The 12,566-nt window shown below is 45.5% G+C and overlaps 1 protein-coding gene across 1 annotated transcript in view; it reads left to right on the plus strand.

Moving 5' to 3' along the window:
* Positions 1-12,566, plus strand: part of WWC2 (WW and C2 domain containing 2) — a 1,656,421-nt gene that overhangs the window by 723,684 nt on the left and 920,171 nt on the right. The window lies entirely within an intron of this gene.

The raw sequence follows: 12,566 nt of genomic DNA on the forward strand, positions 1-12,566 counted from the left end.
CAGACCCATATGTCAAGATATGTTTTGACTCTTCTTTCTCAGGCCTGTCAGGTAATTTCTGACCTTCTTGATTCTGATGGTAAGACTTCTGCCCCCTCCTTGTCAGAGACTTCTTCTCATGTGGTTCTCCATTTTATTAAGTGCTGCAGCAGATGATTCTTCTAGAGCTGCTGCTTTTGGTTCTGTGATGAGGAGATATTCCTGGTTTCAGCTTCAACCTTTGCCTGATTTGTTTGTCCTTTCAGGATAAGGACAAGTCTTTATAGGGTCTAAAACATGTTTTTGTCTCTCCTGTGCCTAAATTTCAAAGACATTACTCTAATAAGCCGGCCTTTGTTTGTAGGCAGTCTTGTCATCCTCCCAAGGGACGAAAGAGTGGGAAAAGAGTTCCTCCTACTAAATCTACCCAGAGTCCTGTGACACAGAAATCTCCTTTTCCTGACAAACCAAGTGCTGTTTTACTGTCCTATTCTTCTCAGCCATATTCCTGTTTCTCTTAGTCTTTCCCTTTTCCTTCTAGTTTGGTTAAAGATTATTCAGGATTCCTGGGTTATGTCCATTATCCACCAAGGGTACTACTTGGTCTGGAAATCTCTTCCTGCTTTCATGGGCATTTCTCAGCCTCCCCAGAAACAGCTGGCATTTTTTTTCCAGGGGTACTTCAGGACTTTTGTCTCGGGTAACTATTCAGGCAGTTCCAGTTTCTCAAAGGGGGGGGGGGGTTACTCCAGAATGTTCTTGGCCCCCAGAAAAGAAAGCACTTGGAGGCCCATTCTAGATCTCTCTCACCTAAACACTTGTCTGAAGCTCCATTCCTTTCAGATGTCCATTCAGACTTTGTTCCCTCTGCTGCTTCCTCAGACCTTTCTAGTGTCTCTAGATCTCGAGGATGCTTATCTTCATATCCCTGTTCATCCCCTTTTCAGGAAGTTTTTACATTTCTCTGTTGTTTCCTAACATTTTCAGTTCTTGCTTTGCCCATTAGCCTTTCTACTGCCCCAAGGGTATTCATCAAATGCCTCGCTCCTGTGATTGCTTTTTGCGTGCTAAAGGGGATACAGATCTTCTGTACTTAGACTATGTCCTTTTTAGGTCTCCTCTCCAGAGATTCTTCTGCAGCATCTTCATGTTGCCATTTCCCTTCTGCAAAGCCTGGGGTTCACTATAGATTTAGAAAAGGGCTTTCTGATTCCTTCACATGATCATATATTTCTGGGGTGCAGTATCTGGACTGTTCCAATGCTGGCATCCCTGCCTTCTCCAAAGCCTTGACTCTCATTTCTTTCTTCCAATCCCTTCTTCCTCTGGCCTCAGTCACAGACAGGGAGTTTCTGAGAGCTCTAGGTTATATGGCCTCCACCATTCCTATGCTCCCTTTTACCAAACTCCACATGAGAAAACTTCACTGGTTTCTCAAGTCAGTTTGGCTTCAAAATTCTCATCCCCTCAACTTCTTAGTTCCTTTTCTTCCATGGCTCAAGCTGGAATTTCAGTGGCGGACTCTGCAGTTGGCTCCAAATCCAGAGCTCCAGTTTCAACCCCTCTTCCTCTCAGGAGCTGTTCACAGACGCTTCACACATGGGATGGGGGGGAGCATCCTTCAGGTCTCTAAAGGTGTAGGGTCTTTGGATGCAACAAAGGAAAGAACACATCTGTGTCAGAGATTAGAGCTCTTCTGCTGGCTCTTCAAGCATTTCACCCGTTATTCTCCCCAGGACCTCTCAAGGTGTTTACAGACAGTACCACAGTGATGTGGTATGTCAAAAAGCAAGGGGGAATAAGGTCTTATTTCCTATGCCAGCTGGCACTTCTAGTATGGGAACTAGCTATTTAGTATTGTGTGACACTTAAGGTAGTTTACATTCCCTCAGGTTAGAACATTGTGCAGACAATGAGCAGGTCCAGAACGCAATCCACAAGTGGATGCTTCACAGGGATGTGTTTCTGAACATTGTCCACCAGTGGGGTATTCCTCAAGTGGATCTTTGTGCCTCCCCTCTGATCAGTCAGCTTCCTCTTTTTTGTGCAAGAGTCCCAGGTCCTCTGGCCTTGAAGGTCAGCATCATCTCTTTTTACTGGAAGGGGATTTTTCTTTATGCCTACCCTCCCATTCCTGTCATTCCAACAGTCCTTTTCAAAATACAGCAAGTTGTGTGGCTCCCTTCTCTTCTGCATTTAGCCAAGGGCAGTTATCGCAAGTTACCTCACAGCATGGACCTGCTTGCACAAGACAATCTCTCGTCCACTCTTCAGCTGACATTGTGGGTGGTAGGATTATGATTCCATACAGAAACCTTTTTTCTGAGAACGTCCTTAGGGTTCTGCAGGAGACGAGGAAGCCTACAACTAAGAAGTCCTACTTATCCAAATGGAAGAGGTTTTGTGTTTGGTGTCTAACCAAGAAGTCTTGGTGTTCCCAGGAAGTGGCAACCAGAGCAGTCACACAGAAGATGGAGCTCCAAAGAGCCCACACAACACTGCAACCAACTGTGACTATTTTCAACCCCAACTCCGGATACCCTTACACACCCTTCCCTCCAAACCTTTGGCTGGAAGACTCTCCTCCTTCCTAAATCAATGGAAGGCCATCACCAGGGACCAGTGGACCTTAACATTGCAGAAAGGGGGTACTACATCCATTTCAAAAAAAAACAACCCTTCCTAGACATCCCAAGATCACCAAAAGAACGGGAGAGCCTCTTACCACTTCTCCTCTAAGAACTACTTCACCATGAATCCATTCAGCCTGTTCCTCTAGATCAGGAGGGAAAAGGCTTCTACTCAAGAATCTTTCTGGTTCCAAGAAAGGAAGGCACCTTGAGGCCCATCTTGGAGGTTTCAAAACTAAACAAGGATGTTCTTCTTGTTTCACTGTTGCAGACATTACATTTGGATTATCTGCCTGCAGGTAGCCCTCAGCCGGCCTGAATACCAGAGTCTTGGATTCCTGCATCGGATGCTGTCTCTTCTTCCATGACATCAGGTCGTCAGGGGGTATAAAACATGCAGCCGATGCCTTACATCAGTATTTTTTTGCCCCGTGGTGCCCGAAGCAGAAGTTTGCAAGTGCCGGTCGGCCGACTCCTGAAATTTTAATTTTTGAGTTTCAGAACCGAAGTCTTCAAAAAATCTAAGTACTCTGTTGGGGATCCTTTTTCTTGATCTTAACCGATGTCAGTAAAAGTTAATAATTGTCTTAACTGTGGAAAGCAAATACCTCATAAAGATTTTCATTCGTACTGCATTCCTTGCTTAGGCCCAGACCATGACATCCCTCGCTGTCAGTTTTGTGCCTTATTCAACCCCCAAACTATTCGTCGTCTGTCTATTTTTGCAGTAAATTATTTTGGTACTTGGTATAACTATCCAGAAATGGCTTCAGTAAGCCATCCGATTACCGATATTCCGAAAAAAATGTAAGGATAAAGACAGAGACAGACCGCATAGGTCCAAAGCTAGTCGCCAGTTTGCCGGTACTCACAGAGGCGCTTTTGCAGCCCTGATACCCAAACCTTCAGATTCGCTGGCCTCTACTGAGACCCATTCAGAGTCTGGTATGCCGCGAGATGCTTATTTGACTATAGACCCTGTGGATGTCTCTACCTTGGATGGGTCCGGAGCCACTGTGCAGGCACCGGCTTCTGAGGGTGTATTCAGGCCTACAGATTTGCATTTTAAACCAACGCCATCTTCTTCCTCCAGGCCTAAAACTCGACCCACGCCTAGAAAACCGATGTCCAAACCACATAGTCAGGCCCATATGCCTAAAAAACAAATGCTAATAATGGCTGAAGACCTTATTACTTTAATTAGGGGAAGCCAGCCTTCCCCCTCTAAGAGACCTAGAACTGATTTTCCTTCTGGTTCTTCTGATCAGGATTCTGATATTTCTGTTTCTTCTGATTACCAGGACTTGCCCTTATCTACCTATGAGGATTCTGATGCAGAGGTTCCATTCCCTCTGCTTCCCCTCCAGAAGATTTTTCATTTGGTGAAACCTTGCACACTTTTAGGGTGCATTTCCGCTGGGAAAGCCAGGATTACTCTGACTACAAAAAGAGACTTGGGGAATTCTTACTCCTTCCTCAACACAGGCCTTTAGCTATTCCTCCTGTTCTGGACATTGTAGATGCTTTCTTGGAATCTAGCTTGTCCCCAGACACTTTACCTCCAGCTCCCAGAAAACCTGACCGGTATTACAGAGTACCTGACTCTATTAAGTTCATCTTCAAGAATCCAACTGTGGATCCAGAGACCATTTCCCAAGGACAAAAGGGCATTAACGCTACTGCTGCCAAAAATCCTACCCCTTCTGATAGAGATTCTAGGGCCTTGGACAGATGAGGTAAGAAGGTATACACTTCCGCTACTTTGGCCGTTAGGGCCTTAAATTGCCAGTTTCATATGTTGAAGTATAAGCATCATATTATGGGACTACTTAAACAGAAAATTATGTTGATTCCTGACTGTGCTGAACATAAAGAATTACAGGATTTAATGCATTCTGCTGAACAAGTTGGTAAACTTACTTTGCAATGTGGTTTTAACTCTTTAGAAGCATCCTGCAGGGCTGCTGTCACTGGGTCTGTACTTAGAAGGCATGCTTGGCTTAAGGAGAAAAACTTGCCAGATCATGTTAAAGCTAAATTACTGGATGCTCCCTTAAACCAAGACCGCCTGTTTGGCAACAAAGCAGAAGTCGTCCTCAAAAAGATGGAGGTAAAAGCTAAATCTATGCAAACTGTTAAAGATTTCCTGCTAGTACAGCCTCCCAGATTTAGTAGGCATTGGCCTTCAAAGAATTGGTCCTTTTCAGTCTCTTCCAGGCCTTCTCAGTCCAAACCCAGGAATAGCAGATCACCTAGGTTACAGTCTCAGGCTATGCACAGGCCTAAGCAGTGGGGGGCTCCCACTTCCAAAGCAGGAAGTAGTAAGGCACCCCCCCTATGGAAAAATGTCACAATGACTTAACCTTAACCCTTCCAAGCCCTGCTCAACTTCGTGCTCCCTTAGGAGGAAAGCTGGCCCTACATGCAAAAAACTGGGAACTCATTACCCAGGACAAATGGGTTTTAAATATCGTTTTCCAAGGATACAGATTCCACTTCCACACCCTACCAACCCCAAGCGGTTGGTCAGACCTACCCCCAAGTCAGTGGGCAGAGGCTCAACAACAGGTTCTCTCTCTTCTAAGTATCAGGGCTATTGAACCTGTCCCAGCAGAAGAAAGGGGACAAGGTTTTTATTCAAGACTTTTCCTGGTACCCAGAAAAGACAGTTCCTGGCGTCCTATCCTGGACCTCTCTATTCTAAACACCTTTTTGGTAATCCCAAAATTCAGAATGCTAACACTTCAACAGCTGCTTTCTATGCTAGGCAAAGTTGCCTGGTTGGCAACCTTAGACTTAAAGGAAGCTTATCTGCACATTCTGATAAGGGACTCTTGCAGGAAATACCTACGCTTCAGGGCAGGCTTTATGCACTCAGTTCTCTGCACTTCCCTTTGGCTTATCTACTGCACCCAGGGTATTCACAAAGTGTCTAGCTCCAGCCATTGCATTTTGCAGGCAGAGAAATATTCAGATATACCCATACCTGGACGATTGTCTGATTCAGGCAGAAAGCCAGGACTTGCTATTAAAACATCTGGCATTCGTAAAGAAACTTCTAACCTCACTGGGGTACACCATAAACAAAAAAAAATCTCACCTAGTACCCTGCCAATAGATTGTATTCCTGGGAGCAAGCTTGAACACATCTTCCCAGATGGTTTACCTCACACCAGAGAAACAAGTTTATTTGACAATCTACTTCAAACTACTGGCCGCAAAGACCCAGCTATCTGCAAGTAAAATTTTGCAAGCCCTGGGGTTCATGGCCTCTTGCATTCTACTAATTCCATATGCAAGATTGCATATGAGGAAACTACAATGGTATCTAAAAAGCCTATGTTGTCAACATTCACAGGACCTGGAATCGATGATTCCTATCATTCCTTGTATTGTATAAAGACAGAGTTTCTTTGGTGGGCAGAGGCCTGCTACCACAACAAGGGGCTCCCTTTCAATCTACCCCCTGCTGCCCAAACCCTAACAGACACATCAGATTATGCATGGGGGGCTCACTTGGCAGGGCAGTGCATTCAGGGCAAATGGAACCCGAGTCAGATGCACCTGCATATCAGCCAAAACGAAATGTTAGCTGTACAGAATTCCCTGACAGCCTTCAAAGACCACATCCTTCCAGGACAATTACTGGTAAAGACAGACAACACCACAGTTATGTGGTAAATAAGCAGGGGAGAACCCACTCATACCCTCTCTGCAGACTAGCCATGGCTCTGTGGAACACAGCCTTGAGCTACCAAGTGCACCTACAAGGTCAATTCCTGCCAGGCAAGCTAAATTCACTGGCAGACGACCTAAGCAGAAATCTCTTGGACCCACATGAATGGAAACTGGAACCAAAAATATTCAACCTCTTGAACAAATGGGGGACTCCAGAGATGGACCTGTTTGCCCCCCCTCAGAACTACCAATTGGACAAATTCTGCACAAGGACTCCCCACAGTCAAGCTTGGAAAGTGGAAGCCCTGTCCTTTACCTGGGAAAGCCTCTGGGTTTCTGCCTTCCCCCTTTGCCTTTCCTCTCAAAGGTTCTGCTAAAGATCAAACAGGACAAACCAAGGACAATACTGATTGCACCAGACTGGCCTCACCATGGCACCTACCCTCAGACACCTTCCCTGCTGTCCCAGCAGGTGGGCCAGATTCTGCACCCTCAGCTTCAAACCCTGAACCTTGCAGCCTGGCTAATTCCTTGAGCTCTCCAATAACATCCCTCAGTAAGCAGGTGCTAGATGTCATTCTGGAAGCAAGGAGACCTAGTATGAGAAAATCCTATGCTGAAAAGTGGAAAAGATACTGTTCCTGGAGCCAGACTCTGGGGATGGGGCACTATGGTGCCCAGCTTACCTCATATTCTTCAGTACTTAACAGAAATGCTCCACAAGGGCCTATCCTTCTCGTCAATTAAAATTCATGCCTCTGCCATTTCAGCACATTGTAATACTGAGCCACCCCTCTTCTCTCACCCCCTGGTAAAGCAATTTCTCAGAGGGGCTAAAACTTTAAGACCCCCCAGGCGAGCCCCTACTCCTGGGGCCTGGGACCTTAACTTTGTGTTGGAAAAGCTCACTCTCCTTCCATTTGAACCAGCTGCAACTGCAGACTTGAAATGCCTTTCTTGGAAAACAGCCTTCCTTCTAGCCATCACTTCAGCAAGAAGAGTTTCTGAATTACAGGCCCTCATGGCAGTGGAGCCCTTCATTATCTTCCATGCAGACAGGGTTTCCCTCGGGACCAGTTCTTCCTTTATGCCCAAGGTGGTGTCTAGTGTGGCCCTAAAACAGTCCATTCATTTGCCAACCTTTTTTCCCGAATCCAGAAAACAAAGGAGAACGAATACTGCACTCTTTGGACGTGCACAGATAACTTAGATTTTATTTGGACAGGACTAAGCCTCTCAGAAAATCTGAGCAGCTGCTAGTTGGCTTTGCTGCAGGGGCAGAGGAGAAGGCCATTTCAAAGCAAACCATTTCTAAATGGATAGCCCATTGCATTCATTTCTGCTATAAGCACCATGGAAAGCCTACCCCGCAGGGGATAAGATCACATTCCACCAGGGCTGCATGTACCTCTACAACCTTTCTCAGAGGAGTCCCTACCAGGGTCATCCTAGAAGCTGCTACCTGGGCTCTGTACATACCTTCACCAAGCATTACCACATGCCTTTTTTTTTTCTAAATCCAGAGCTGGTTTTGTCACTGCGGTTTTGCAGGGCTTAATAGCTGGCCCTAATGCACTCTAACTTCCTCCACCCTTCCTTAGCTTTGGGAATCAGCACAAATTTAATGAATGCAAAAGTGAAACACAAAGAAGATAGTACAGTTGTGTACACTTACCATAAATGTAGATGTTCAAGTGTATTCACTGTTGCAGTCCTGGTTACCCTCCCTCCAGCCCCCTGACTTCTCTTGGCTCTACCTTTCCTTTTTGTTTTAAGCTTTCCGGTGTATTTGGTTTTTGGTGGAGGTGTAACATAACATATAATTGCTTCCATTTGTGGGGGCACCTGACATCTGGAGTAAGAAAAACTGATGTAATGGCGTTGGCTGCATGTTTTATACCTCTGACGACCTGACGTCTTGGAAGAAGAGACTGCATCCGACAAAGGAATCCAAGACTCTGGTATTCAGGCTGGCTGAGGGCTACCTGCAGGCAGATAACCAATGTAATGACTGCAACAGTGAATACACCCGAACATCTACATTTATGGTAAGTGCACACATCTGTACTTTCTCACTATCCCAAAATACTAAATACTTTAAATTACTTATGATTTTCCAGTATGCTTTTATGATCACTCTAGAGCTAATGTATGCTTACCTCCATGTCCCCATAGGAGTTGGTCACAGAAAATATCTAAGATTTGTAGCAACAGGCAACCATTTCCAATTCTTTGCTTTACCATTTGGTTAGGACACTACTCTGAGTCTTTACAAAATACTTTTAGCTCCTCATATAACACATTGCAGAACTCTGGAAGTTCATACGTACTCCTTGTAGATGACGGTCTCATTCAGGGAAAATCCACAGTAGAGACCCTAGATGCCTTGCAGAACACTGTAAACCACTTTCAGAACGTAGGGCTCACTTTTAACTGAAAGTAACAAACTCTTCCTCAAACAAGTATCTTCTTTCTGGGAGCCTTCAAAAATTCAGGCCCAGAAATTGTTTATTGGCCGTTTGGGCAGTTTTTCCATCTCTTTCAACTTTCTAGTTTAAAAGCTTGCATTTGCACTTGCTTCCTGCCTTTCCTGTAACTAGGCTAGTCCAGATACAGACTTCCTGTATCCAGGACTGCTTGTAAGCTTCTGAGCCCCCCCAAGGCTTTCTGTGTTGGACGGAAGCCTTCTAGCTTATCAGTGGGAGTGGTAAGCACTAGATAGCCTATCTACCACAAGAGGAGTGGGTTCTGGCCCAGAAATTGTAGTTTATTGGCTGTTTGGGCAGTTTTTCCATCTCTTTCAACTTTCTGGTTTAAAAGCCCGCATCTCCGCTTGTTTCCCGCCTTTCCTGAAACTAGTCTAGTCCAGACACAGATTTGCTGTATCTAGGGCTGTTTGTAAGCTTCTGAGTGGTGCCAAAAAGTCTGTTCAATTTTTTTCCTTAGATCTGCTAGTTCTCTCCTCTCCTGCACCTTTACTAGCTTATTAGCCTAGCACTTTACCAGACTTCTTGTAGCAGTTATTGTAGCACACAAAAGTGCTGCCAGCACTAAATGTTCTACAAGGAAACCACTCCAGTACTTTTTATTACTGCCCACCCCTCCAGGCGTGTCTAAAGGTCAGTTCCCTGTGCTTTCTCCTATTAAACTGGTGAGATTGGGCATCCTGAGGCAATGTAGCAACTGCCTCATGTACACTAACAACACTCTCCTCTTACTTTCCAATACTCAGACTTGCGAGAGATGCACTTGTATATCCAAATTGGAAGCCACGCACTCTCCAGTCAAGACCGAGATAGCTGGTCAAGAGGAGACGGTCAACACTTGCACCACACCACATGGAACACATAGCCCTCCAGAACACACACCAGCACTGCCTTCACATAAAAACACAAACCACACACACACCTTTGTGGAGGCTCTCAAAAAAATCTACCCAAACAGCAGAGACCTCCAAGGCAGAAATGCATTTGAACACCACAACACTAATCACTAGACTCATAACTCTCCTAAACAGTGTGCCACTCAACCAAAGCCCCTAAGGCAAAACAGCATGCGCAACACACTAGTCATAGGTGACTCAATAGTGAGGCACACTGATGTTCCACTCACTAGGTTGAATAAGGAGAAAGTAACTGTCAACTGCCTGTCAGGTGCCACGATTCACCACATAACGCACACACTCAGGTCCCTCAACAACAGGTACAAATATGACTCTATCATTGTACGTGTGGGTGTGGATGACCTGAGACGTATCTTCCTGGACTACATTAAGAGACATGGAGGAGCTCTCGGATTATGTAGTCCAGGCTGGTAAGACCCTAGCCCTGAGCATCCACCTACCATCACCCAGAATTATACCACAGTACAAACAGAAAATGATCGATTTCAACAATTGGCTAAGTTTCTGGTGTCATTCTTAGTGGATCCGGTATCTGTCTGGGATGACATGATTTCCAGAGATGGCCTGCATCTGTCACCCCTTGGCTTCTGGATGCTGGCCAAGCCTCTTGTCACCCCTATAGTGCCTTTTTTAGGTGGTGTTCCATAGACCAAATTACCACCATAACAGCTGCAAACAAATGCAACCTGAGGGTCATGCTGCTCAACACTAGAAGTCTAAATCTAAAAATGCACTCACTTGAAGCACTCCTTAAAATAAAGAACATTGACATTTGTGCTGTAACAGAGACTTGGTTCAAGGCAGCAGAAAGCACTCCTGCACTACCAGGCTATAACTCATTACACACCTTTCGGCTCCAGAACTTGGACCGAAGCTCCAAAGGTGGTGGTGTTTCCATATTCATAAAGGATGTGCACACCTCCAGACTGGTAGCCCAACATAATGCATCAGAGATATTTCAGGTGCAGCTAACCATGGGTAAGACAGCGATTCAGGTCATAGCCTGCTATAGGTCCCCAACCATGTCCCAAGACTCACACTCCACATACCTAAGCACCCTGGAGATTATAGGGTCCAACCTAACACTCTCATACTGGGTGACTTCAACTACTCCTCCATTAAATGGGAAAGCTACTTGTGTACCAACACACTTGCCCAACGTTTCCTGGAATTCATTAATTCCAGTGTCTGGGACCAGCTCATTCTTACTCCCACCAGAGGTAGCAACATCCTTGACCTGGTCATTACTAACATAGTCGACCATTGCTCTACACCATTAGTCAACTCCTTCCTAGTTAGATCCGACCACAAGCTAATCACCTTGGAAATACACATCCCTCCCACCCACCCTGCAGAGGTAACCACCATGAAAAACTTCTCCAAAGCTAACTTTAGGCTCCCAAAAACAGAGGTGGCTAGCTTCACGGCACCCATGCAAATGGGGAATAGTTGCATGACTGCCGAATCATACACCAATGCACTGTACGAACACGTAAACAAATGCATGGATCTCGCCACACCCAATAGAGCCAAGACGCTCTCCTCCAAAAAAAGGAAGCCAATCTAGTGGTCCCCTGCCATAAACTACAACAGAAGGAGGTGATGGCAGAATAAGGTGAAGTCCCAAGCCGGGAAAGAGTCCCTTATCAGCCTCAAAAAAAAAGGTTGAGGTACCTCATCAAATCCTCTAAAGCTAGCTATGAAAACAGAATTGCAGCCGATAGTAAAGACAACCACATGGCCTTCTATAGTTATGTCAGGAATCTCCACGGCAATACCCAGAGTTGCTCTGAGCTACTGCACAATGGTACCTCCTATACTGAGCCAACAGATATTGCCAATATACTGGCCAACAGTTTCAGTGCCAACTTTACCCCTCTCTCCCCCACCAAAAGACCAATCACAATACCAGTAGATTGCCAGGCACTCAGTATTACTTCTGCACAGGTTAAAACAGCGCTGTCCAAGGCCAAGAATACAGCTTATATGGGACTTGACAATATTGCTGGCTGTGTTCTACGTGAACTACAGAGTGATCTTGGCATCACACCAGTGCGCTCTGTTCAATCACAGCCTCACCTCAGGCTTTGTCCCTACTGAATGGTGCACTGCTACAGTCATCCCTCTCCACAGAGGAGGAGCGACTACAGACCCTGGGAACTATCACCCCATTAGCCTGACGAGTTTGTTATGCAAAGCTATGGAACGCATTGTCATGGACCTAATAAACAAGGTTATAAGGAATCTCCAAACTCTGGATCCCACACAGTTTGGTTTTGTGAAGGGTAGGTCATGCCTGCTCAACCTAGTCGACTTCTTTGAGTCAGTCACCAGAGCTGTGGATGATGGTAAGTGGCTCATACAGCCTACCTTGATCTGGCCAAAGCCTTTGATACCATTCCCCACTCAGGAATCATAGAAAAACTCACTAATCTATGCATGAATTCCTATATCACTAGATGGGTTGCAAACCGGCTCACAAATAGAACACACAGTGTGAAAGTAGCTGACTCCAAATCAGACTGCCGATCTGTCACGAGTGGAATCCCACAGGGTTTGCTCCTGGGTCCTCTCCTGTTTGGTATCTACTTCAAGTCCAGGCCAACACGAAGGGACTTAGGCTGACAAAGGTTGCAGACGATTGCAAGTTGGGCGCTATTATTAACTCCCCAAGTGATGTTGACATCTTACAGAAAGGCCTCACTGAAACCAACGACTGGTGTCAGAACCATGTCCTTAAGCTCAATGCCAAAAAAATGTCATCATCCCTATTTGGGAAAAACCCGGTTCCCATGAATTACCACACCGATGGTAGTCCACTGAACACAGAAGGCGTTATAAGAGATCTGGGAACACAGGTTAACAGGAACCTCTCT

Source organism: Protopterus annectens, chromosome 2.part1 (assembly GCF_019279795.1).
Source record: "Protopterus annectens isolate FY-2018-M chromosome 2.part1, PAN1.0, whole genome shotgun sequence".
NCBI classification, from domain to species: domain Eukaryota; kingdom Metazoa; phylum Chordata; order Ceratodontiformes; family Protopteridae; genus Protopterus; species Protopterus annectens.